The sequence below is a fragment of the Triturus cristatus genome, chromosome 5_1 (genome assembly GCF_964204655.1).
Source record: "Triturus cristatus chromosome 5_1, aTriCri1.1, whole genome shotgun sequence".
In the NCBI taxonomy this organism is placed as follows: Eukaryota; Metazoa; Chordata; class Amphibia; order Caudata; family Salamandridae; genus Triturus; species Triturus cristatus.
The window spans coordinates 163,998,181-164,022,754 of record NC_140587.1 but is presented as its reverse complement, the minus strand read 5'-3'; the positions used below and the strand labels follow the sequence as shown (position 1 = coordinate 164,022,754).

The following is a 24,574-nucleotide window of genomic DNA, read 5'->3' as shown; positions in this document are numbered from 1 at the left end:
GTTCTAAATCCAAAAATTGAGAGACCTATTACATTTCTAATGTTTGTTTCTCTTTTTTACTGGTGGCCTTTTTGATGTGTTTGTGAAAGCGAAAGGGGCACTAGTAGCAGCCCTGGGCTTTTAAAACCAGCCTCCCCCTCACCACCCCCATCCACCCATAGCCCCCGGTGGAATAAATGCGGCATAATATATAATGCATATTTACTATGGCAAGGGTATTGAGCACAATAATTAAACCACAGGATCTAATAATATCACACCCACTCCCAGTGGCTCGCGCGTTCACAGGCTGTGCAGTTGGTGTGGCTGTCAGTCTTTTCATTTGAATTGCACCGATTGATACAAGCTGGGGCCTATAAACGCTTTCCCTCCTAAATAAGAATTGGCTTGTGCACAGAAACCTGCCTGGCTGCCCTGCACTGACGCCTTTATAAGGAAATTGCATCCTCCTGTGTGGGGTTAAGCGGTGGGGGCGGTGTCAGCCTGCCGCTGGGATGTGTGCAAAATCCGGTCTGCTTCTGGTATTCACTGGGGCCCCTCCCCGTCTGCACACCCACAAACCCCAGCCCCGCGCGCTAGCTATCGCCAGTCTGCAGGGAGAAAGAGACAAGAAGAAGGTGACCCGCCCTTCACCGGAGACGCACACGGCAGCCCAGCAGGTAAGCACGTGAGTGCGTGTGGACGTGTGTGACTGTGAGCCTCGGGCTACCTGAGCCCCCGCTGGGCCTGAGCGGAAGAGTGAGTCAGGAAGCTTCCGAGTGAAGCTTGCTGGCTCCAGCTACCACCATATGTGACGTTTAGGCTGGCGGGATAGGTCTGTACATTCAACTCCCGCCGCAGTCATGTGTATAGGTCCCGACGTGTCACGGAGTTGTGTCCTAAATTCTGGCACAGCCTTTCATCCGTCCCATATCAGTAACATTAATATAAGTATTCTTGCATTGAACGACAATAAAGGAACACACGTTTGTTTCAATCGTAAGAATAAGATGTTCCACAGCTGTTCTTTTGTTTACATCCGTCAGACCATGGCATGGAAACCTTGACATTTTTTGTTTTTGTTTCGGGTAATACAAGTTCGCTAAATCCCACAGCGGTTCCTGCTTGTTCAGCGGGTGGCCAAGGCTTGTTTGATATACACGGCGAAAGGTGACTCATGTTGTAAAACTTTCCAAGCTCTTTGTGGCATCCCATTAAATGCAAGGACGATCTGATTCTGACGAGAACTGCTGATGCAGTCTCAGATACAGGAGCCATGACGAGCATCTCTGGCCCCTCCCCCAATTAGATCTACACCCACCCCGATGAAAAGTCCTCCTGTTGCAAAGCTGAACAATGTGTAGTGTAAGTTAAGAAAGGGGCAGTTTTTCATTTTTTCATCAACTTTATTCGGTTTACAATGTTAAAACCATAAAAGTTGCAATATATGCACATCTCAAAGTAGAAGTACGTTAATAATGTACGATTCATAACCATAAAAACAGAAAATATATATAATTTACAGGGGGCAGAGACACATGGGCCGTAAGTTTGTAATAAAAGAAGAAGTAACGTCTCCCGCTGAGATGGCGGAGGTTAAAAACGAGCCCATGTTCCCGCCAAAGGTTATGGATAATAATAACAAGTACAATAAATAAATAACATACATTTCTGTACTTAAAAAGGAGAACACGCATGAGTCATACCTTAGAACTGTGACTACCATCTCCCCCTAAAATAGCTAATATTCCAGGCAAGCCCTGGTTCTCACCTGAGATTTTAAATAACCTACAATAAAAAATATTCAGTCTGGTTTCAACTGCAGATACAAAAGTGCTGGGCGAACCTGGTTAAAGTTAAGCCTCTTTAAAAGAGGGAGTAAAAAATGTCTCCGTGGTACTTCATAGAATTTGCAGAGGAACATAAAGTGTAGCAGATCCTGTGGAGACACATTGTCGCAGCACAGGGTACTAACACCTGTCCTCTGCTGCACCCTTTTGCAACGGCAATTAACAAATGGAAAAAATCAAGGCGAAACCTAGACAGTAAGACCCGCTCATGGGTGGTCAATGTTCCCAAAAGGTATGGCTCAGTCAGTGGATGAGTTTTTAGGGTCAGATATTTGCGGACGCTCGGTTTGCATAATTACTGATTCCACATCCTTTTTAGGTCGAGGACTACCGGTCTGCCGAAGGCAGAACCGGAAGTCGAGATTTAATGTTTCCTAGAGTGGCTCCTTAGCCCGCCTCTCTTTTTGCCTCTCATCCATTGGCTGGCTTCCTAAACGGAGGCCAGGCATTGGAGGAGAGAGCCGTCCCTCCAAATAGGCTCCGTCTTTTTCAGATTCGGGGGCGTGTTCTTGCTGTTCTTTCTACTTTTTAGCCACGCCCTTTCTCAGGCGTGTTTTTCTCTCCTCCAGCCAATGGCAAGAGGAGAGAAAAAGAAACACGCCCCCGAATCTGAAACGGCCGCTGCCTTTCTCCGAGGCATTTCTTCTTCGCTCGAGAAAGGCGGTGGTGTTCATGGCGTCCTCTCCCCCTAGCTAGGACAGTAGCACCTGCGTTTTACCGGTTTATTAAGTCCTCTCATGTTGAGCGTACAAAACTTTAAGTGGCTTGACCTGCTTTAGGAGTAACCAGGTAGGTGTTTGTTATGTGATGCAGCCTCATGTCGAGCCTGAAGTTATCGCTAAATAGTATGGAGCTCTCCTACAAATCCCTGCCTGTTTTCCGTTGTGTGGCAGGCGACATCTGCCTCCAGCGCGAGGCGCTTCAGCTTACAGCGAGCGAGTGATAAGGCGTAACATAACGTCAAGTCGGGCCCGCCTTGAAAAACGGGGGCTGTGATACGACACAGCACCACCATCCGAGTGTAGGTTGCCCAGCGTGGTTAGATGCAGTTTGCACACTAAAATAAACTGTGCGCAGTGTTGAAATGGGATGCCTGTCAAATGAAAGGTCTTTGGGTCCGTGTATGAAAGTAGGTTCTCCAAAGAGTGCATGAACTTTCGGCCAGCGCCTCCCTTTCCGAGAGATTGTCCTGCGTACCCCGCCGCAGACCGCAGTGCGATGTTATTATCTGGGAACAGACCCGCCGGGCAGAGAACTGCGCCGTCCACGAACTCCGGCTTTGCTTGTGTCTGCGCTGTTCTTGGCTCGTCGTGTGTTTTCCTTCATGTTTCGGTGCTGCTGCTTTCACCGTTTCAGAAGTGATAGCTACGAACTCCAGTCCCCCTATAGAGTAATGTACCTAGCTGCAAGCGAGAGCAGGGGTGATGAGCAATAAAACAATGCTCGGACAATCGATATATATTCAGCGAAGGCTGCTGCAGAAATTCGGTAGTCATGAGAGCTATGCGTTATTTCTTTTTACAAACTCCCTCCTCAGAGAAATTAGCAGCAGGGAAAAGTTGGATAGTACATTTTATTTCTTCTGGCTTACTTTAGTCACAGGCAGGCTCTGTTTTACACTAGGTTACGGGGTAAGGCACCAGTTGCAACGATCGGTGCGTATCCAGGACTTGTTGGGTGGAAGACGGTGACTGTGGTGTTAAATGCATTTGCAGGAGTGACCTGCGTGGGCTTTCATCTCATGTTTAGCTCTTACAATAACACAGCAGGTTAATGTTCCTGCTTCACAGCATCGCCTATAAATGTCGGTTACAGATGTGTTTTATGTAAGACAGCTGAGCTCAGTGGGTTAATGTCTTTGTTGCATAGATTCGTATGGTACGTGCAGGCAGTGCAGGAAGTGAGGGGGTCAAGCTAGATCAGGGAACCAGCAGCTGTTATGGAGCCTGCTCTGGTTCTGCTGGCCTGATGGAGTATGCTGAATTTGCCAACACCGGGATGCATTCTAGATGTGCTTGTAGCATGGTATGCTTTCCGTAGAGAGCAGCAGCCTGCCGGTGACGAGGCGTCTCTCCCACTTTCACTTACAACTGGGTCCAAACGCACAGGCCTCACTTAAAGAGCCACCAGTCTCACTTGTGTTCCAGTATCGTCCTGGCTGGAAGCGATCTTGATCGTAGCATCTAAATGCCAATGCAATGGAGAGAAACAAAGGCTCTTAGGTTATCACTTCATAAATTCTTAAAAGAAACTGTGATTTGGAGACATGTTTTTGACTTTGTGTGTAAGAGATATGCATTCACTGTAAGAATATCGGATATATCTGTCTGTATGAATACCAAAACAAATAACAAGTTAAATGCACTAATTTATGTTTAATTTAATTCTTTAATACCTCTCTCATCCCAATATGGGGCATCTGAGCACTTTAGAGCATACGCATACATTAGAAAGAGACAATAAATCATACAAGTGTGCAAATCAATGTTTTGTTAAAGCCCTGTTTTGCTCCAGACTGAAACACACGCCATGCCACCATCTGTGCGGCATTAGCTTTGCTGCTTCGCCCGCTGCCAGGGTGACTGGCTGCGCGCGCTGCCACGTAAATCTCCACAGAAGTGGGGCTGCCCCGCCCGTAATCCACAGCTGAAAGGACGCGAACGAGGCTCTGTGAAAAGGCCGTGCAACGAGTCTCTGTCAATCAGCCCGGGTCTATTTTCTGTCCCTGCCTGAATCTGACCCTGCAACATCGACGCCCTAATTGTTCGCGCCTCGGCAGGTTTGAGGCGCTATGTAAACGCACTTACAAAAGCCATGCAGCCCACCACCACCTTAGGCACGCCCCCGCCCACACGGGAGCACCCCCACTGTATCCCTAGCGACCCCTACCAATTTACCTCACAGTGAGCTGCTAATGACCGCCCACTGTCCCTACTGGGAAGTAATCGGCGCCATCTGGATATAAACAAAGCCCGGACCCCCTGGAAAAGGGGCTTTGACATTCAAGAGATGCCCCATCCCGGAAGGGCATCTTCGCACATTCCAACACAATGCCCCGGTCTTGCTGAGTCCTCGCCGGGGTTATTCTGAAAACCGAGGCGTGTGTTGAATGAGTCTGTGCCAGTCTACCCAAAGTACTACAGAATGGGACATTTTGCCAATACAACAAACATGCAAATCCTAGCGCTTCATTATGAACATGGGGCGTCTTTAAAATCGGTACTTGTGTACCACGAGTCCCACCGCGTGGGTAAAGTTAACAATATACCACTCTCATCACATTACACCGGAGCAGCGAGGTGCATGTATGCAGCCCACGTAAATACCACAAGTGCACACTTTCAAACAAAATGACAAATAAATACTCCATATGGCATTCAAATGGAAAATTAAGATTTGCGAAAGTAACTGTTACAGTTTACAAGAAATATTCATTATATCACAAAAACGACATTTTGACTAAAAATTGAGCTGTGGTCAGTTTGCGTCAGTCATACTAACAAGTGATGCGCCGTCGACACAGTTTATATCAGTGTTTAACAAGACTGAGCACTGAGGGTGTAGTGTCCCCGTGACCATTACAGAGGGGCTTTCCCTAATGGTTACAGTTTCCATAAACTCCTCTAGCGCGTGAAACCTAAGAACTGACGTGCACGTTGTGCAGTTATCAGAGTAGTTTAAGTGCGGACGAGCGGCGCGTCTATGTCCAGTGTGTGTGAACCAGCAGTCAATGCCCGCTTGAGTCGGTTTCAGGCAATACCTAATTTCTGATGTTGAATATGAATTTTGAGCTGAGTTCAGGCCCCGCATGCGTTACAGACAGTACTGAGAAAGCTACTAATCTCGTCGCCACAATGTCCCCCTGAGGACTGAGCTCTGTTGACACAACTGTCTATCTCCCTCCTCAAAGGGGCACGGAGTGCGCAGTTTCCTCAGTCGGACCGCGCCTTCGTGCCGGATGCGGATATCGAGGCTTGCCCCCTGACTGAGCGGGGTTCACAGTGTTGTTATTGTAGTCAGTGTGTCAGTGGTCCTAGTGCAAGGAAGGACATGCCTCCCCGGCTGCTGTTTGAAGTGTGAAATACAATAATATTCAAGGCTCAGTGTGTCCCTGGTGCCACTGCACCTGCTGCACCAATGGAAGCTTCACCCCTGGGGGTCCTTTGCAGGGACGCCTGAGTGAAGTCTGTGAGGTTACAGTAGATGGCGGCAGATAGGACTTGCTTGCTCGCACGAAGATCACGGCTTGGGAGGGAACTCTGCCTTCTTTGGCCTGCAAGGCAGACAGCCCTGGGCAAGTTTTTGGGGCACAAGCTCTTCTTGTCAGTGGTTATTGGTCAATGCTTCTTGTGAAATACAGGACTCGATTATTTGCAGTCAGCCTCGCATAATGCACGGGGGTAACTTCTTCAGGAAGATTGGGGGGGAGGGGTATATACGTCAGATTTCCCAACAATCACGCAGGTTAAAATACATTATATGCACTCTCTCTCTCTATCTCACTACCTCACTCTCTATCACTACATCACTATCTATTTCTATCTCACTCTCACTACCTCACTATATCACAACACACTCTCTCAAAACTTCACTACATCACTCTCTCACTACCTCGCAACTTCACTCTCTCTTTCTAACTCACTAATTCACTCTCTCTATCTCACTACCTCACTCTCTCTCTCAAATACACTAAGTCACTTACACTCACTCTTTCACTACCTCGCTACATCACTATCTGTTTCTATCTTAATACCTCACAACATCCCTCACTACCTCACTCTCTCTTTCCTTACCTCAATCTTTCTCACAACATCACTCACTGTTTTTATCTCACTACATCAGAAAATACCTCACTCACTAACTCACTCTTTCACTACCTCACTCTCTACCTCACTCTCTCTCACTACCTCACTCTCTATTTCAATACCTCACTCTCTATCTGCCTACCTCACTCTCTCTCTGCTAATGCAATAGGTATCACATATGCAAAAAAAAAACTAATGCCAATAGAAATGACAATGCCATTTATTTAGGGATACAAAAATGATAAAAAAATAATGAGCAATACCAATAGCTCTACCTATAATATTGCCGAGACCATTGCATTGTAAATGCTTGTTTGTTATACTAGAGGGTTTTCAAAAGAGTTCCGGACGACCCAACTCTGTAAAGCGACCTCTAACATACTTCAACCATGGTATTCTAGACATATGTTCAAGGTTCATACAGTCTCGTATGATCTGCTTGGTAAGCTCCAGCTCCTTGTTTGGCCAGCACTTAAGCCAAAACACTAGAGGGCGCAGAGCAAGAGTATTGCATAAAAATGGGGCCCCCAATTCTTCATGAGCTACCAGGTTCGATAAACCGGTTGGCATTCCCAGCAGGTGCTTTAAAAGGTTAATCTCTGCCACCTGCAGCGTGTCTGCTGTAGTATACCCCCAGACTTCACTACCATAACATGCAGTTGATACACCTTTGGCCTGATAAATTTTCAACATGGCTGCAATTGGGCGCTTGCCCATCTTAGCAGCAAAGTTGAATATAGCGGCAGTTATTCGGGTGAGCTCCCCCTTTTTCTTCTGGATAAGTGTCCCCCACTTCAGGCGATCATCCAGCAGGACCCCCAGGTATGAAAACACTGACGTTGTGGGGACCTTCACAGAAACGACAGAAAAAGGATACTTTTTCGTAGGACGGGCCCCTACCTACCAGACATAGGATTTTGCATTATTGATGGCTAAGTCACGGGACCCCATAAAATTCAGGAATGCGTCTAATAGGGATTGGAGTCCTCTAGCAGTTCTCGCTATGAGGACGGCGTCATCCGCATATAGGAGAATGGGAAGACCCCGGCGCCCCACATGCGGAAAGTCGGCCCCCGTAGCTACCAGAGCTCCTTCAAGATCATTAATGTAGAGGTTATACAGGAAGGGGGCCAGAATACAGCCCTGCCTTACCCCTCTTTCAATATTGAATTCCCTGGAAACCCGAAGATCCTGTGCATATCTGATGTTCGCCTTAGTATCCCTATTCAGATCCATTAGAAAGTCCATGATGGAGGCCTCCACCCCCATGGCCCTCATGGACTGCCACAGTTTGACCCGGTTGACACAGTCAAACGCGGAAGAAAGGTCCCTACAGGCCATGTAGATCGTATCTGGGCGGGCCATCGTATACTTGCCAAGGATCAGGTAGAGGTTTAAACATTGGGCCACCGTCGACCTCCCTGCACGAAACCCATATTGGGTGTCAGCAATGATGTTATGCTCCTCTGCCCATGAAGATAGTCTTTGCAATAGTACTCCTCCCACCACCTTTACTACTGAATCGATGAGAGAAATAGGTCGGTAGCAGTGCGTACTGTTTTGATCCCCCTTTTTAAACACTGGCACGATAGTAGAAATTGCCCAGGATTCGGGGCTACCGTCCCTGGCCACTGCATTTAGTACGGCCACCAGGATCGGGGCTCAAAAGGATGGATCCAATTTATAGAGGTCCGGCGGAATTCCATCCGGTCCAGGAGCCTTGTTGCAGGTTAGGCCAGCAATTCCCTCCTCTACCTCTGTTAGCTCAAAAACCAGACAGTCAGTGTTTGTTACCCGGGGTGGCTGGTCGTAATGTCCCATAAAGCCCTTAAACATGGATTGAAAATGGGCCACCCATTCGTCTTCCGTGATGTGGGAGCCTAGATCATTGCCTGAATCTTCAGCAAAAATGGTCTGTTAACAATACCCCAAAACCGTATGCCATTCCTTAGAGTACTAGACTCTAGCAGCTCCCTCCATGCCTCCTCCATGAGAGCTCCCTTACGTGTAGCTAGGGCCTGTTTATATTCTGTACGACATACGCGTATATATAGGGGATTCTCGGAACAACTTTCAAGGCCCCCTTTAACTTACGTGCTGCCTGAGAGCACGAAGAATCAAACCATCTTGGGTTTGAGCAGGATACCTTACGAACCGGAGCCCTCAAAAGTTCCCCTGCTTTGTGGGAAATGACGCTAAAAGCACTAAGGACATCCCTCGGTAGACTCTCCAGTTGGACACAAAAAGCAAGTTCAGCTGCACATGAGTCTCTCACCTCCCTGTGGAAAGCATCCGGGTCAATCTGGGACCATTTAAGGCGCTGCCCACCGTCTATATGTCTTGATATTCCCGGTGCCCTTCCCCTAGGTTTGCTGGATAGAAATGCACCACAAAAGTATACACAGAGGGGATTGTGATCACTATAAGTGCTGTCCTTGATGGTAAACCTTTAAAAAAGGGACTGGGAGGAAGAAGAAATTAGAATATGGTCTATAAAAGACCCGGTACCTCTCCCTTTGAAGGTGGGAATCGGGGCTTTACAGTTAAGGACAAAGAGGGACATTAGTGTCAGTAGATCAAATTCATTGACTTGATCATTTAGTTCATCGCTCTGTGTTGAATGCTCAAAATGAAACCCCCTCATTCTGTGGCATCCCAAGTCAGACATCTTCGCGATCTTTGGGTCGCCACAAGGGTGGGTATTAAAATCTCCCAGCACCATCAAGGGGTGTGAGCTAAGATCACAGAACTTCCTTAAATAGTGACTCAGCTGAATGATGTTACCTTCCCCCGTTTTGCTATCAGTGAATTATAGACATTGATCAGGCTCATTGTATTGTTCCCCTTCTTAAGTGTGATGGCCTGAAGGCCCTGAATGAAAAAACGTATGGGTTCGTCCCTGACAGTCCACTGTCAGGGAGATATAAATAACCAAACCTCCTTTGGCTCTACCACTAGTTGACGAGGAGGCAGGAACAAAATAAGCTTTAAAACCCTCCAGAAACAGATTGCAGTCCACCAACCAGGTTTCTTGGAGGCAGACTACTCCGAATTGCCTAGCAAACTGTTGCCATATAGGATCCTTGAACTTATCTGCCAGGCCTGCTATGTTCCATGATAGAACATTACTATCCAAAACATGGGGTGTCACCTCTCTTTGTGTTGATGGAAGGTGAACCATCTGCAATGTCTCTATCACAGTCGCCGGGGTTGAGTAAACCCTCTGTGGGTACGTTGGCTCTGCTACGATCTCAGTAGGGATATCCAGTCAGTCACATTCCTCCACCCCCGATAGCATAGAGAATCTATTAGCTAACGCTAGGGTAGGAGGCATGACAGGAGCAAAATGAGGCCCCCATGAGTGACTTGTACTATGAGATGATTGTGGAAACCCTTGGTTCCTGCCTACAGAGTTTTTATTGGACCATCTGGCTCGATAAAAATCCCTATCATTATTCCCTGTTATATGCGCTTGAGAATCCGCACTATAAAAGAAACCCAGTGGAAGTGCCTGTATTATGGACCCATAATGTGATGTACCGACATGAATATCCCCTGACAGGATTCTTTCGGCTATAAAAGCCCTGTTAAAGTTTACAATAACGCAGTCACCCCTCCCAGCTTTCTAGAACTGCCTATCCAATTCACTCGGCGTACCATAATAATGCTACGTTCCACACCGGGACCCACTGGGGTATTGGTTGTTAACAAGTGGCGTACCTTATTCTTTAACTTATTATAATCCTCATTTATACCTGGGGGAAGAGGCGGGACGTTCCCCAAGACCACTACGTAAGGTGTGGATTCTCAGGGAAGATGAATAATAGGAGGGCGCTGGCAAACCTCCCTTGGCAGCGCCGCGGGGCCATCCAGCTGACCTGCAGAAGATTGGTGGTCCCGCCTGTGCAGGGAAACTGCCAGTGGCCTGCTAAGAGTCTAACCACCCCTTAAACGGTCTACCTGCCCTTGAGCTAAATGCGCCGCATGACACTGTACAGGCTGCTGGTCTCCATGAGATTTAGTAGAATTTTTAGGTAAACCCGGGTCAGATTTGGCGACTGATTCTGATTCTAGGAGCTCACCTGTACCCCCGCAGTTTACGGAGGCGTCGTTTTGGGCCCCCTCTGCAAGACTTTTCTCAATTGCTGTCAACCTCTCAAGAATAGGACTCAGTTTGGTATCCAACAGAGTAGTCATCATATCTTTAAAGGCCTTGGTAACCATCATGTCTAGGTTTGTAATTTCCGACTTGGGCGCCGAAGACTTGGTGGAAGGCTTGATGGCCGGGGTAAGTTTTGGTCTTTTTTCTTTACCCCCTGTGATTTGGAGTTTCCATTTTGTACTCCCCCAGATGTTGGACCCCCCCGTTGGCGGTAGGTTGACTAGTCTGGAAGAGTGAATGGGTGGTCATAAGATTCTGTGTGTTAATACTATCCTTACCTTGTAGAGGAGCGATACTTTCTCTTCTTTCAATTATAACTGGGGAGAGGGATCTATGTGGGATCGGGAAAGGGGCCGGAGAGGGAGCTTCATATACAAGTGGTAACCCTTCGGTAATGGGGGAAACTACAGGTGGCCCCTGGCAGCTGTCGGGGCAGGCAGATGAAGATTCAACCAGAGGCACACTAGATTTAAGTAAAGGTGGGTGCAGACAATTAGAAGGTGATCTGGAAAGACGCCTGTTCACTAATTCTATCTCTTTGTCGATGAGGCAGCTGCTCTCTGCAGAAAGGAGTCCATTGTGCTAACAATGGAAGAGGAACTAACCACTGATTTAGCTCCGACAGACCCCGTCTGAGCCTTTCGCCTCCCCATAACTTTAAATGGCTTTAGTGGTACCGGTACATACAACAATAAATAAAAATGAATAAAATAAATGGAATAAATTTAAGCATTGTATATACAAGTACAGTCGAAACAAGGGGATACCTCTTGCTCGTGATATATGTCCAGTACTAGTCCAGAGAGGCTTCCTCCCTATCAAGGGCTTCAAATACCAATGCTTATAACATGTGCCCGTACAGTATCTGTATGGTAGGTGTAGGTGCAAGCTTACCTCCTTCCACATGTACAAGACCTTGGTGGCTGGCTATCCGGGTATCAGCAAGCAGGTTGGCCCACAGCTCGAGAAACGACGACCAAGAGAAATGACCCAGCCTGACCTCTGCCGGTCTCGGACGGGCGCAGACGGGCCCGTCCGCGCGCGTTCCGCACTGCGGGAGGGACGCTGTGATTTTATCGCGCCCTCCTGTGCGGTGACGCAATTGCAGCAGTGCAAGGGTCTCTGGACAATGTGGTCTCGTTGGGCCGTTCCCTTCACGGCCGGGAAAAAAGAAATCAATTCAGTCCCCTCACGGCGATAGCGGAGGCTGTGCAACAATGAGCCCAGTCAGGCAAGGTTACGAAAGGGGCAGTTGTTGTAGTGGCTAAATGACCGCCTGTTCAAATAATTTATTTCACTGCTGTGTTGCATAGTTAAGCGACATGTGTGTTCTAGGACAGATCCACTGTCTCCCTGCGCCTCCGTCTGATCTGTTCGGAAAGAGCGAGTGCTTAGAATCTAGATAACCCAGGTATTAAACCTTCCATACAACCCATCGGGTTGTATGGAAGGTTGCAGGGGGTGAGGTGTTACCCTTGGTTACAGGTGCTTTCAGTCGGGTACAGTGAGGTGTATGCAGGGCTTTAAGTGTGATGAAGAAACTGGGGGGGGGCTCTCAAAGGGGCGTTCCCAGTATAATTAAGGGCGTGGCTTAAAACACATAAACTAAAATCTGGGCGTAGCATAGTGTGCCCCTGACTTGTACTTTGCTGTTTCTGTCATTCCATCCAGATGTAGGATACAACAAGTTGGGACTATTGGCTTTGTCGATGGTTGTTATTTACATAAGATAAATAAGCAGCAAATATGGCTTGTATATAATATTGAAAAAGCTTCCACTTTAAAGCCCTGGTGACACCATGACAATGTTGCTGCTCCTGAGTTTCAAAAAGAGAAGGGAAATCCAGAGAGAAAATGACTCTCTTTAAAGTATTTCCTTTCTCCTACAACGCTCACCTACCATGAGGTCATGCCGTAACGTCTCCACTAGTAAGAAGTGAGCGGTGTGAGCACGAGCACATCGATGTACCTGCTGTCACTGCAGTCTGGAAAAAAACAGACCGCCTGTGCCAGGGCCCAAAACAGAGCCCGATAGAGACCCGTTTCGAGGCCTCCTTAAAAAAACTGCCAGTGCTCAGCCCCGATGAGATCCGGCCCACTTAAAGCCCTGTGTGTACGTCGGATTTCAACAGGAATTTTTACCTACACCCAGACAAAAACGCAAACATACTTTTCCCTCTCTGCTTAAAATGTCTTCAACAATGTTGGTTATTTTACAAAATAATGGGTTTTCTCTCACTTAGTATCCCTACCAATCCGCATTCGTCTCCTTGTCAATTGTTCTTTAGCCCTTCTCATGCGCCCTGCTTTTCGTATAATGTATTTTAACATTATATGACAGCGTGATTGTTGGAAAATCTGATGCTGAAATCCCCCCTCCAGTCTTATTGGCCAAGCTACACCCCTGCAAACCATTCTCTAGGTGCGTTGGGATACAGGCTTTATTTGTAATGATGAAAGTTGTCAGCCGAGGGCACCAGGCACTGGAGTCTGCCATTGCAGCATGAGGTTGTCACACTGGCAGTGGCGGCTTCTACGCTAAGGCAGAGGATCATCGCCCCACTGAGCAGCTTTAAAAGGAAAAAATAAAATGATAATGACTCATTTTTATTATAATTTTACTTTTCCCCCCGGCTCAGCTGGGTAGGGGTGGGTCTGCTCTGCTCACAGGCCAGGAGAGGAGTGGTTTTCCCACTCCAAGTATGCAGGACACCTTGACCGGCCATCTCAGGCAGGTCAAACCGCCATGCGGACTTTACATATTCTCCATGCATTCTGCATTACAGCTTGATGGAGAACATGCCCAGCCTCCCATTCTCTGGCTGAGCGCTGATGCACAGCGCTCAGACCAATCACAACACTGCATTGCAGAGTTGTGATTGGCTATCGGGAGGCTGGGAGCCGGGTGCTTCCTGCCCTGGAAGCGGGAAGAAGAGGACACAGAGGAGGTGGCGGCAACAGCGGATGGCAGACCGGTAAGTTAGTATTTTAATTTTTAATCCATTCCGCCCGTCTCCGTGACCCTTATTTTTATTTTTAATTTATTCCCGCCCCGCAAACCGCCCCGCCTCACTGCCTACAAATACCAGCCATCACTGCACACTGGCCGCTCTTGTGTATTAGAGCTTCTCAGGTCTGCACAGTGAGTGGATTTTGTGACCACTAAACACTTGACCTCTGCAATCTTAATGGTGATTGCATTAAAAATGTTATGAAAAAAGCCACAATCGAAGGAAAGCCAGTGCTGCAGTTCTTGGAATTCTTACCGTAATTAGCATTATTAAAGAGTCTAGAAACAATGGCCGTTGTTGTGGAAGGCTTGGCCGCACAAGATGGGTGGCTCGTGGCTGTGAAGTCTCCGTCCAAACAGGGCAGACTGTGATCTCCAGCAAGAAGCCTCCCGGCAGGTAAAGAGAGCCTCCCACCCTCACAATGGCCAGAGGAGCGTTTTTGGCAGGGCACACTTAGGATTCCTTTGACCCAAACAGTGAGGTCAGCACATGGATACTGGGTTTTGGCTTAAAACAAACATGCACAGAATTCCACACTCAAAACGCATGTTTGTCCCAAGGGAACAGGAGGCGTATTTCAATAACATATATTAAAGTTCATAAAGGAGTTCATCGCCACCCCTCTCCCCCACCTCTCCATTTTGTGAGAAAACTTAAGAAGCTGCCTTTACAACAAAAGTTTTTTTTTATCAGAAAATATACCGGGGGGGGGGGGGTGGGTGGGGGGGCATCTTGTTCGTATACTATTTTGCAGCTGTACTACTTAACAGTTGTGTGCTCTAATGGCTTCTTACCTGGAATGCTTTGCAGGCTTGGATCTTTCAGACTCTATGTATCGTCCTGATATACACAGGTTCTAGGTATATTGACCAATACCTTCTCCATGACCCGTTGAAACGCAGAAACCAGGCCAAACGGAAGCCTTATAAACCTGAACGTCCCAAAAGGCGTAACAAAAGCAGTCAAATCCCTAGAAGACTGGTCAAGTAGTATTTGATGGTATGCGGACGGCAGATCAATTGTACTAAAGATTTTCGCCCCTGCCACCATGCTCAACAACTCAGATATGTTTGGAAGGGGATATTTGTCTACCAGTACGCACTTGTTCAGCTGTTTAAGGTCCACACACAACCTCAGGGACCCATCAGGTTTTCTAGCAGCTACCACCGGAGCCAACCAAGATGTCCCTTCAACTTCTTCAATGATGCCCTGAGATTTCAGTTTGTCAATCTCTTTAAGCATATCTTCTTTGATTGTAAAAGGAACATTCCGCACCTTACTAGATACAGGAATAGATCCCGGGGCCAACTTTATTTTATGGCAGTAGCCCTTAAGGCAGCCCAACCTTTCTCCAAACACCAAGGGAAATTCGGCCACAAGTTGAGACTGTAAGGAAGCGTTATCTATTGACTTGATGGCATTCCTCTCTTTGATAATGATGGGAGGTATACTATTAGGATCTAACATGACACCCAAGACTTTTTGGTGCCACTAGCTAATAATACTATCCCCTTTTTTAGAAACATAGATCTTCCCGGAGGTGAAACGATCCTCAAACTCAATTAATCCCACAAAGTATCCTCTCAATTCAATGGGATCACCACCATAGGCAGTAGGACGAATGTCAGGTTTTAACAGCTTTATTTTGGAGCTCAAATTGTCACTAAAGAATTTATTAGAAACAATGGTAATCTTAGCTCCCGAATCAAATAACACTTTCGTTCTATGACCTTCTACTAATATGAAATCTAAAGGTCCATCACTTCCAACCTGAACTACAATTTGTCCACATTCAAAATCATGCAGTTATGTTGTATTTTCCTGAGAAACTTCATTTACCACACTTCTAGAAGCCTTGATTCTACAAGCATTCACAATATGTCCCTTCTTTTTACAAAAAGAGCATATAGTATTTAGGGCAGGACAAGATTTATCATTCGCCCAGTGAGTTGTGCTGTTACATCTATAACACTTACCACTCTTTTTGAACTGAGCTCGAGACTTAGTATTTAACTTGTCCTTAGTCTGGGATTTCATTAAGGAATCTGTAGGTTTGTGAGACACGTTAGTATTAACTACTGTAACATCAGAAACCACTTTCTCAAGATCTTTTTTAATTTCCTTCACACACGCTAGTGAGTGTTCTATCCTTTTAGCTATCACTAAGACCTCATCAAGTAATGGTTCGTCTTTTAGCCAAAGTTCATCTCTTACCTTTTCAGAGATGCAACCAAGCATAAATTGATCTCTTATCCTTTCTTCAATCAGGATATCAAATGTGCAAGTGGAAGCTAAACGTCTGAGATCAGTTACATAACTTTCTATACTCTCACCCTCTTTCTGCATCCGCCTTCCAAAATTATAGCGTTCCAAGATAGTACTAACTTTAGGCAGGTAATGCGCATCAAGCTTATACATACATTGTTCAAATTCATTCAAACCCGCTGCAGCACTGCTTGGAACATCAGGAAGATGATCGAAGACATCTTGACCCTCGGATCCAAGACAGTGCATTAGCAGAGCCGTTTTCCTCTCAACACTGAGAGATGTACCGCATACCCGAGCATATCGCTCAAAAATCTTCTTCCATTTAGACCATTTAATAGGTGGATCACCAGGAGATTGTAAGAAAAACGGTGCAGCCGTAACAATTTGAGATAAAGATTGTTATGACTTTCTTTTCTTTTCAACAAAATAACAACTCAATCTTCACCAAATACTAAAACCATACATACCAATTATGCTAGTCCTAATATGAACAAAGAAACAAGCTGTAAAGACATCGTTATTAATAAAAACAAACTTTCCTTTTTCCTTTTTTTTAAAAAAAAAAACAAACTTTGTGTCAAGCTGTGTGTGTGTCAGCGATGTTTAATTAAAGGACACACGGCATAAGCGAGAATTAAAGATAAGACACTCTGTGTACTAATGACTGCGCGTGTCAGCGTTGCATGACACCAAACACACAGAATGACTTTGAGTAACTGATAGTAGCGGTGATAAAGGTCTAATGTTGCAGGCTGTGCGTGTCAGCGCTGTATAATGAACACGCTGAACTAGTGAAACTTGCACCGGTGGTAAAGTTCAGCAAACATAGAAGCTGTGCGTGTCAGCGTAACTTGGCAAAAGACACGCAGAACAAGTACAGTACTTACTACTAAAGCTGTGCGTATCCACGTTGTATTGCGATTGTCAAACATCGGGTATTGACTGAAACCGGAAAGTACACTCCCACGGTGTAGATGTGCATTGGTCTATGCGTCTCGATGCTGTTAGGCAAAGGACGATTTAAAATAACTCTTTGCGTGGCATTGTGTTCCCACTCGTCGTGCGCTTCAGATTTGTCGTTGCTAGGGAAGCTAACTGGGTGACGTTGTGCTCTAGGCTGAGAGGCGTTGTGCAATGGCTCCGCGCGTGGCGTTGCGTGTCAACTTGAGATGCGCTTCAAGTTTGCCATTGCTAGGAGAGCGAACAGGTTCCGTGAGTGACGCTGCTTACGCTCCGACGTATGATGCAACGTGAGATGCGCTTTAAGATTTCCGCCGCTGCTGGGAGAGCGAACAGGTTCCGTGAGTGACGCTGCTGTTAACAATGGTGATTTATCCTAATGAAGAACACGTCAAAGGAATGTTGCACGAACACCCGAACTACGCTCGAGAGAGAGCGCGAGTAAGAAAAAAAACGGGCAAGTCTAATTCAAATAATATTAACGTAACTGGCAAGTATTGAGATCTTCAATCCACCATAAGTTAATGAGATAGTCAGCTGTTCCCACACCACGAAAACGTTCTTGAAAGAGTTACAGTCACTCGTAGAAACGCTTACATGTATTTGCATAAAACACAGATAGCGCTGGAAACAGATAATGGCCAAAACGTAGACATTATGACTGGGTACAGGAATATCTCATGTGGACTGTAAAAAAATCGCCAGACAAAATGTGCCAGTCACCAATCAACAAGCGCTTTGATTAAAAGGAAAGATCTTACTTGAAAGTTAAAATCTCTGCAATGTATGTGGATGAAATCAGTTTCCAGATCCTTAAAAGTTCATGCTGTTATCTGGAGTTGAGCTGTTGTTTCCCAGTCGTCGCCAGTGTTAAAAAGTACACCTTTGAGGGTTGAATGAAGATCCAGAATCAATTTGTAGATGAATAGGGTTGTTTAATTGAAGATGCAGGTTATACAGCTCAGCCATCCAACTGCCAGCAGGTTCATCCCAAGATTCTCCCACCAACATTCCTCAAGCCAGCTCATGATGAGTTGACACTCTAGAACCCCAACACCTCGCAGAGTTGTCAGAAGTGACATAACACAAATTACCATATTACAACATACCTCCTATTGCCTTTGCCTGTCGTGGCTTGGCTGTCGGGTATAATTTTATTTACATGCTGCGCTTCTTGCCAGCCTGGTACCAGCCCTCCTCCTCTGCCATGACGAGGTACTCTTCTTACTCTTCTTGGGTGCTTGGTTGGCATCAGCGTGCTTGGTTGTGCACTTCGGGAGCAGGGGGGTGAAGCCTGCCCTGCAGCAGCTCGCACCACCAGCACAGGGCCAGCAGCACTGGCGAGCAGTAGCGCAAACTCCCAGTAACCAAAGCGCTTCCTGCTGCTTCTTCGTATGTGGAACACCATTTATCAGCGGCGCACCATAGGGACTGTGGTGGTTCAGTAATACCAAAAGCGCCTAGAGAGCTATAGGAACGTTCACATTTAGTCCCCGCCACGGTCTGAGCAGCTGTGAACGTAAGAAAATCAATCCTACGCGCTATTTACTTCTCCCTTCCAGACAAGAGCGTATTTGTAGTTTCAGATTTGTGGCACATGATTATGAGTAGCATAGTGAATTCCAGTGACGCGTCTCAAAAGTGCTTACAGCTTCCTCTCCACCGAAACCGGTGGCCTCTAAAATGCACATCCTTAAGCAAAGCCTCCAAAGAAAATATTTTCATTTACGGGACGGCGACATTGTTGCGTCAGATGAAAAATGTGTTTAACGTCCACATGAAAGTACCATGCGCAGCAACTTTTTTAGAAACTGCCTTAGTATTTAACTTTAACTAAATTAACAGTCCTTGAAAATAAAGAACCTCTTGTATTGAATGGACCAATAAATGGCATAACCATGCAGTTTTATAAAAATGGCTCCCTCGAGCTTTGAGCTGACGAGCTCCTGGACGACGCACCTGCGTGCCTGTGTGGGCACTGAGGCCCTTGACGGTTGCTTGGCGGCCCTCTCTTCCACCCCTAACTATTTTCTCTACTGAGGAGGGAAGTTTTCCCGAAACCCGAGCCATGTCTCGGGCGATATTTTAAAACCCGGGACATGTATTGGGTCTAGAGATTATCAACAAGTACTTACTTGCACCCACTGGGGTGAGCCACTTAAGAACTTCATGCACCAGCTTCCCATGGGGCGACCCGGAGGAGGAGCTAGCGGTGTGCGCTCCATTGCGGTTGTTTATAAAAATGGCTCCCTCGAGCTTTGAGCTGACGAGCTCCTGGACGACGCACCTGCGTGCCTGTGTGGGCACTGAGGCCCTTGACGGTTGCTTGGCGGCCCTCTCTTCCACCCCTAACTATTTTCTCTACTGAGGAGGGAAGTTTTCCCGAAACCCGAGCCATGTCTCGGGCGATATTTTAAAACCCGGGACATGTATTGGGTCTAGAGATTATCAACAAGTACTTACTTGCACCCACTGGGGTGAGCCACTTAAGAACTTCATGCACCAGCTTCCCATGGGGCGACCCGGAGGAGGAGCTAGCGGTGTGCGCTCCATTGCGGTTGTTTATAAAAATGGCTCCCTCGAGCTTTGAGCTGACGAGCTCCTGGACGACGCACCTGCGTGCCTGTGTGGGCACTGAGGCCCTTGACGGTTGCTTGGCGGCCCTCTCTTCCACCCCTAACTATTTTCTCTACTGAGGAGGGAAGTTTTCCCGAAACCCGAGCCATGTCTCGGGCGATATTTTAAAACCCAGGACATGTATTGGGTCTAGAGATTATCAACAAGTACTTACTTGCACCCACTGGGGTGAGCCACTTAAGAACTTCATGCACCAGCTTCCCATGGGGCGACCCGGAGGAGGAGCTAGCGGTGTGCGCTCCATTGCGGTTGTTTATAAAAATGGCTCCCTCGAGCTTTGAGCTGACGAGCTCCTGGACGACGCACCTGCGTGCCTGTGTGGGCACTGAGGCCCTTGACGGTTGCTTGGCGGCCCTCTCTTCCACCCCTAACTATTTTCTCTACTGAGGAGGGAAGTTTTCCCGAAACCCGAGCCATGTCTCGGGCGATATTTTAAAACCCGGGACATGTATTGGGTCTAGAGATTATCAACAAGTACTTACTTGCACCCACTGGGGTGAGCCACTTAAGAACTTCATGCACCAGCTTCCCATGGGGCGACCCGGAGGAGGAGCTAGCGGTGTGCGCTCCATTGCGGTTGTTTATAAAAATGGCTCCCTCGAGCTTTGAGCTGACGAGCTCCTGGACGACGCACCTGCGTGCCTGTGTGGGCACTGAGGCCCTTGACGGTTGCTTGGCGGCCCTCTCTTCCACCCCTAACTATTTTCTCTACTGAGGAGGGAAGTTTTCCCGAAACCCGAGCCATGTCTCGGGCGATATTTTAAAACCCGGGACATGTATTGGGTCTAGAGATTATCAACAAGTACTTACTTGCACCCACTGGGGTGAGCCACTTAAGAACTTCATGCACCAGCTTCCCATGGGGCGACCCGGAGGAGGAGCTAGCGGTGTGCGCTCCATTGCGGTTGTTTATAAAAATGGCTCCCTCGAGCTTTGAGCTGACGAGCTCCTGGACGACGCACCTGCGTGCCTGTGTGGGCACTGAGGCCCTTGACGGTTGCTTGGCGGCCCTCTCTTCCACCCCTAACTATTTTCTCTACTGAGGAGGGAAGTTTTCCCGAAACCCGAGCCATGTCTCGGGCGATATTTTAAAACCCGGGACATGTATTGGGTCTAGAGATTATCAACAAGTACTTACTTGCACCCACTGGGGTGAGCCACTTAAGAACTTCATGCACCAGCTTCCCATGGGGCGACCCGGAGGAGGAGCTAGCGGTGTGCGCTCCATTGCGGTTGTTTATAAAAATGGCTCCCTCGAGCTTTGAGCTGACGAGCTCCTGGACGACGCACCTGCGTGCCTGTGTGGGCACTGAGGCCCTTGATGGTTGCTTGGCGGCCCTCTCTTCCACCCCTAACTATTTTCTCTACTGAGGAGGGAAGTTTTCCCGAAACCCGAGCCATGTCTCGGGCGATATTTTAAAACCCGGGACATGTATTGGGTCTAGAGATTATCAACAAGTACTTACTTGCACCCACTGGGGTGAGCCACTTAAGAACTTCATGCACCAGCTTCCCATGGGGCGACCCGGAGGAGGAGCTAGCGGTGTGCGCTCCATTGCGGTTGTTTATAAAAATGGCTCCCTCGAGCTTTGAGCTGACGAGCTCCTGGACGACGCACCTGCGTGCCTGTGTGGGCACTGAGGCCCTTGACGGTTGCTTGGCGGCCCTCTCTTCCACCCCTAACTATTTTCTCTACTGAGGAGGGAAGTTTTCCCGAAACCCGAGCCATGTCTCGGGCGATATTTTAAAACCCGGGACATGTATTGGGTCTAGAGATTATCAACAAGTACTTACTTGCACCCACTGGGGTGAGCCACTTAAGAACTTCATGCACCATCTTCCCATGGGGCGACCCGGAGGAGGAGCTAGCGGTGTGCGCTCCATTGCGGTTGTTTATAAAAATGGCTCCCTCGAGCTTTGAGCTGACGAGCTCCTGGACGACGCACCTGCGTGCCTGTGTGGGCACTGAGGCCCTTGACGGTTGCTTGGCGGCCCTCTCTTCCACCCCTAACTATTTTCTCTACTGAGGAGGGAAGTTTTCCCGAAACCCGAGCCATGTCTCGGGCGATATTTTAAAACCCGGGACATGTATTGGGTCTAGAGATTATCAACAAGTACTTACTTGCACCCACTGGGGTGAGCCACTTAAGAACTTCATGCACCAGCTTCCCATGGGGCGACCCGGAGGAGGAGCTAGCGGTGTGCGCTCCATTGCGGTTGTTTATAAAAATGGCTCCCTCGAGCTTTGAGCTGACGAGCTCCTGGACGACGCACCTGCGTGCCTGTGTGGGCACTGAGGCCCTTGACGGTTGCTTGGCGGCCCTCTCTTCCACCCCTAACTATTTTCTCTACTGAGGAGGGAAGTTTTCCCGAAACCCGAGCCATGTCTCGGGCGATATTTTAAAACCCGGGACATGTATTGGGTCTAGAGATTATCAACAAGTACTTACTTGCACCCACTGGGGTGAGCCACTTAAGAACTTCATGCACCAGCTTCCCATGGGGCGACCCGGAGGAGGAGCTAGCGGTGTGCGCTCCATTGCGGTTGTTTATAAAAATGGCTCCCTCGAGCTTTGAGCTGACGAGCTCCTGGACGACGCACCTGCGTGCCTGTGTGGGCACTGAGGCCCTTGACGGTTGCTTGGCGGCCCTCTCTTCCACCCCTAACTATTTTCTCTACTGAGGAGGGAAGTTTTCCCGAAACCCGAGCCATGTCTCGGGCGATATTTTAAAACCCGGGACATGTATTGGGTCTAGAGATTATCAACAAGTACTTACTTGCACCCACTGGGGTGAGCCACTTAAGAACTTCATGCACCAGCTTCCCATGGGGCGACCCGGAGGAGGAGCTAGCGGTGTGCGCTCCATTGCGGTTGTTTATAAAAATGGCATAACCATGCAGTTTGCTTTCCCTAAAGTCTCACTGACATCTCGACTACAAAGATGGCAGCAGCAGTGAATAGCTACGTCACGGAGTTCCATTATTGAACTTGATTGAATGCTAACTTACAAGACACCATGCGTCCGAATATGCAGACGCTAGGTGCCTGTTTCTGGACAAGTCCACTTTAGATTCCTTTGGGCTTCTATGTAGCAGGCTTTATTTACAACAGAAAATGGTTTGCAAAAGTTGGAAACGTCCCAAAACGAACTGAGCCCGAATCTCATGAAATAATTTATATCAGTAAGTATACAAATATGTTTGGATGTTTAGATTTAAACATTCCTGGAAATCTCAACGGATGACGGAAGTACTTTTGAAAAGGAACAGGTTCACAGTATTGCTGGAAACCATTTCAGGTTTTTCACTTATGCTACTATTGGCACTTTAGAGTTTCCCAGGTTCGTGTACGAAGTTCTGCTCCTGAACAGTTTTTTTCTTTCATGTCTGGGACTTGTAGTCTTGTTTAAGAAGCTTCCTAGTCAGGATCGCGCCACGGCTCACCTCCCGGTCAGCCTCGGAAGTTAATGATTCGCTCTTCTCCATGGCCCCGATATGCTGTGGCTGGCTTTAGAAACTGCACGCGCTTTACTTCCTTCATCTGCGACGCCGGTACTTCGGACCGGACTCCTGAAGCTGTGACTATCACATTAGCCCGACCTGTGAAGCTGCACCGACTCCCCTCAGCGGCGACCCTTCCAACTGAGCCCGACTTATCTAGACGTCCGACTCTCCGCAGCAGTAGCCCAGGTACCAAGGCTTGTTTTTTTGCCATAAATTGCATTTGTTCTTTGTCAGGGGTGAACGGGTTGCAGGAGCTCTTTCGAACGTAAAATAAATCTAACATACGACTTGGCATATTTTCCGCGCTGTCCCTAGTTCAGTCCCTCATGCCTCATGGTCAGTGACTGGCTACCGCCCTCCCCCTATGACCACACCACCCCCGGACAAAGCACCCAGACGTGGTATCTTTGGAAGGCGGGGGGTCGCGAAACCCCCCGGCCGTATTTATTAAGTACAAAACAATAAATTTCAAATTTGCATGATAAACGGTTATACAAAATTCAGCAGGACATTAGATACATAATTGTCAACAGGTGTGAGTGTCTATCCTTAACAAAGACTCTAATACAAATTGTTTCCTAACCGAATCTAACATCCTCCTCTGCAATTTTGTATACTAACATTTCTGGGCCATATGGCAAGGTCGCTAACCGGTGTCAGGTCCTACTAGCTGCGCCTCCCCTACAGGTGTGCGCATGCGCAGCCGGGCCCGGTAATTACCCGGTCCACGCCGTGAACTTCATTTACCCACTAAAGGAGGGCCCTTACTCTGCGCCATCCGGTGACGTCATGAGTATGCGCGCGCGGGGTGGCTACCAGCCTAAGGAAAGCGTGACTCCCCAACCCGCGCCCCTTTGAAGCACCAGTTACCTTGCCCCTGAAGTTCTAGGAGGGGCCAATGGCCCCTCCCCCTGGGCGGGCACCTCCGTAGGATGATGCCCGCCCCCTCAGACCTTCAAATAGTTGCTCACCGGTCATGACCTTACCGCATGCCCCTCATACCTAATAAATACGACGACCTAAGGGAGAAAATTCTAAAGGACAACTACACTGACTAAAAACACAGGTCATGTATAACATCATACGGCTACTAGGGAAAGAAAAGACCTAAACACGACTGCAACAGTTTACACATAATCCAAACTCAATCGCTACCTTGGGAGAAAAAGGCCTACACAAGCATAGTCAAAAACATAACTGCACAATACCATATTGATCACTACAATGGGAGAAAAAATTCTAACAGAACAACCTCATCAGAAACTAACATTTCATGACAATTACCCGCGCCCAAATGCCCGCTAGTTGGGCTAACAACACATCGACCACGTACTCCAGGGATGGTGGGTGGGGAAAAGTTATCTGCCCCGAGCGCCGGGGCACGACCTATGTGGGGG

General features: G+C 47.7%; 1 protein-coding gene across 1 annotated transcript in view; it reads left to right on the top strand.

Moving 5' to 3' along the window:
- The first annotated feature begins 391 nt into the window (after positions 1-391).
- The window catches only part of LOC146830521 (cysteine and glycine-rich protein 1), a 145,144-nt gene continuing 120,961 nt past the window's right edge, over positions 392-24,574 (top strand). The window contains exon 1 of the mRNA XM_085604726.1: positions 392-659. The gene's annotated coding sequence lies outside the window, so the exon portion shown is untranslated. The remainder of the gene's footprint in view (positions 660-24,574) is intronic.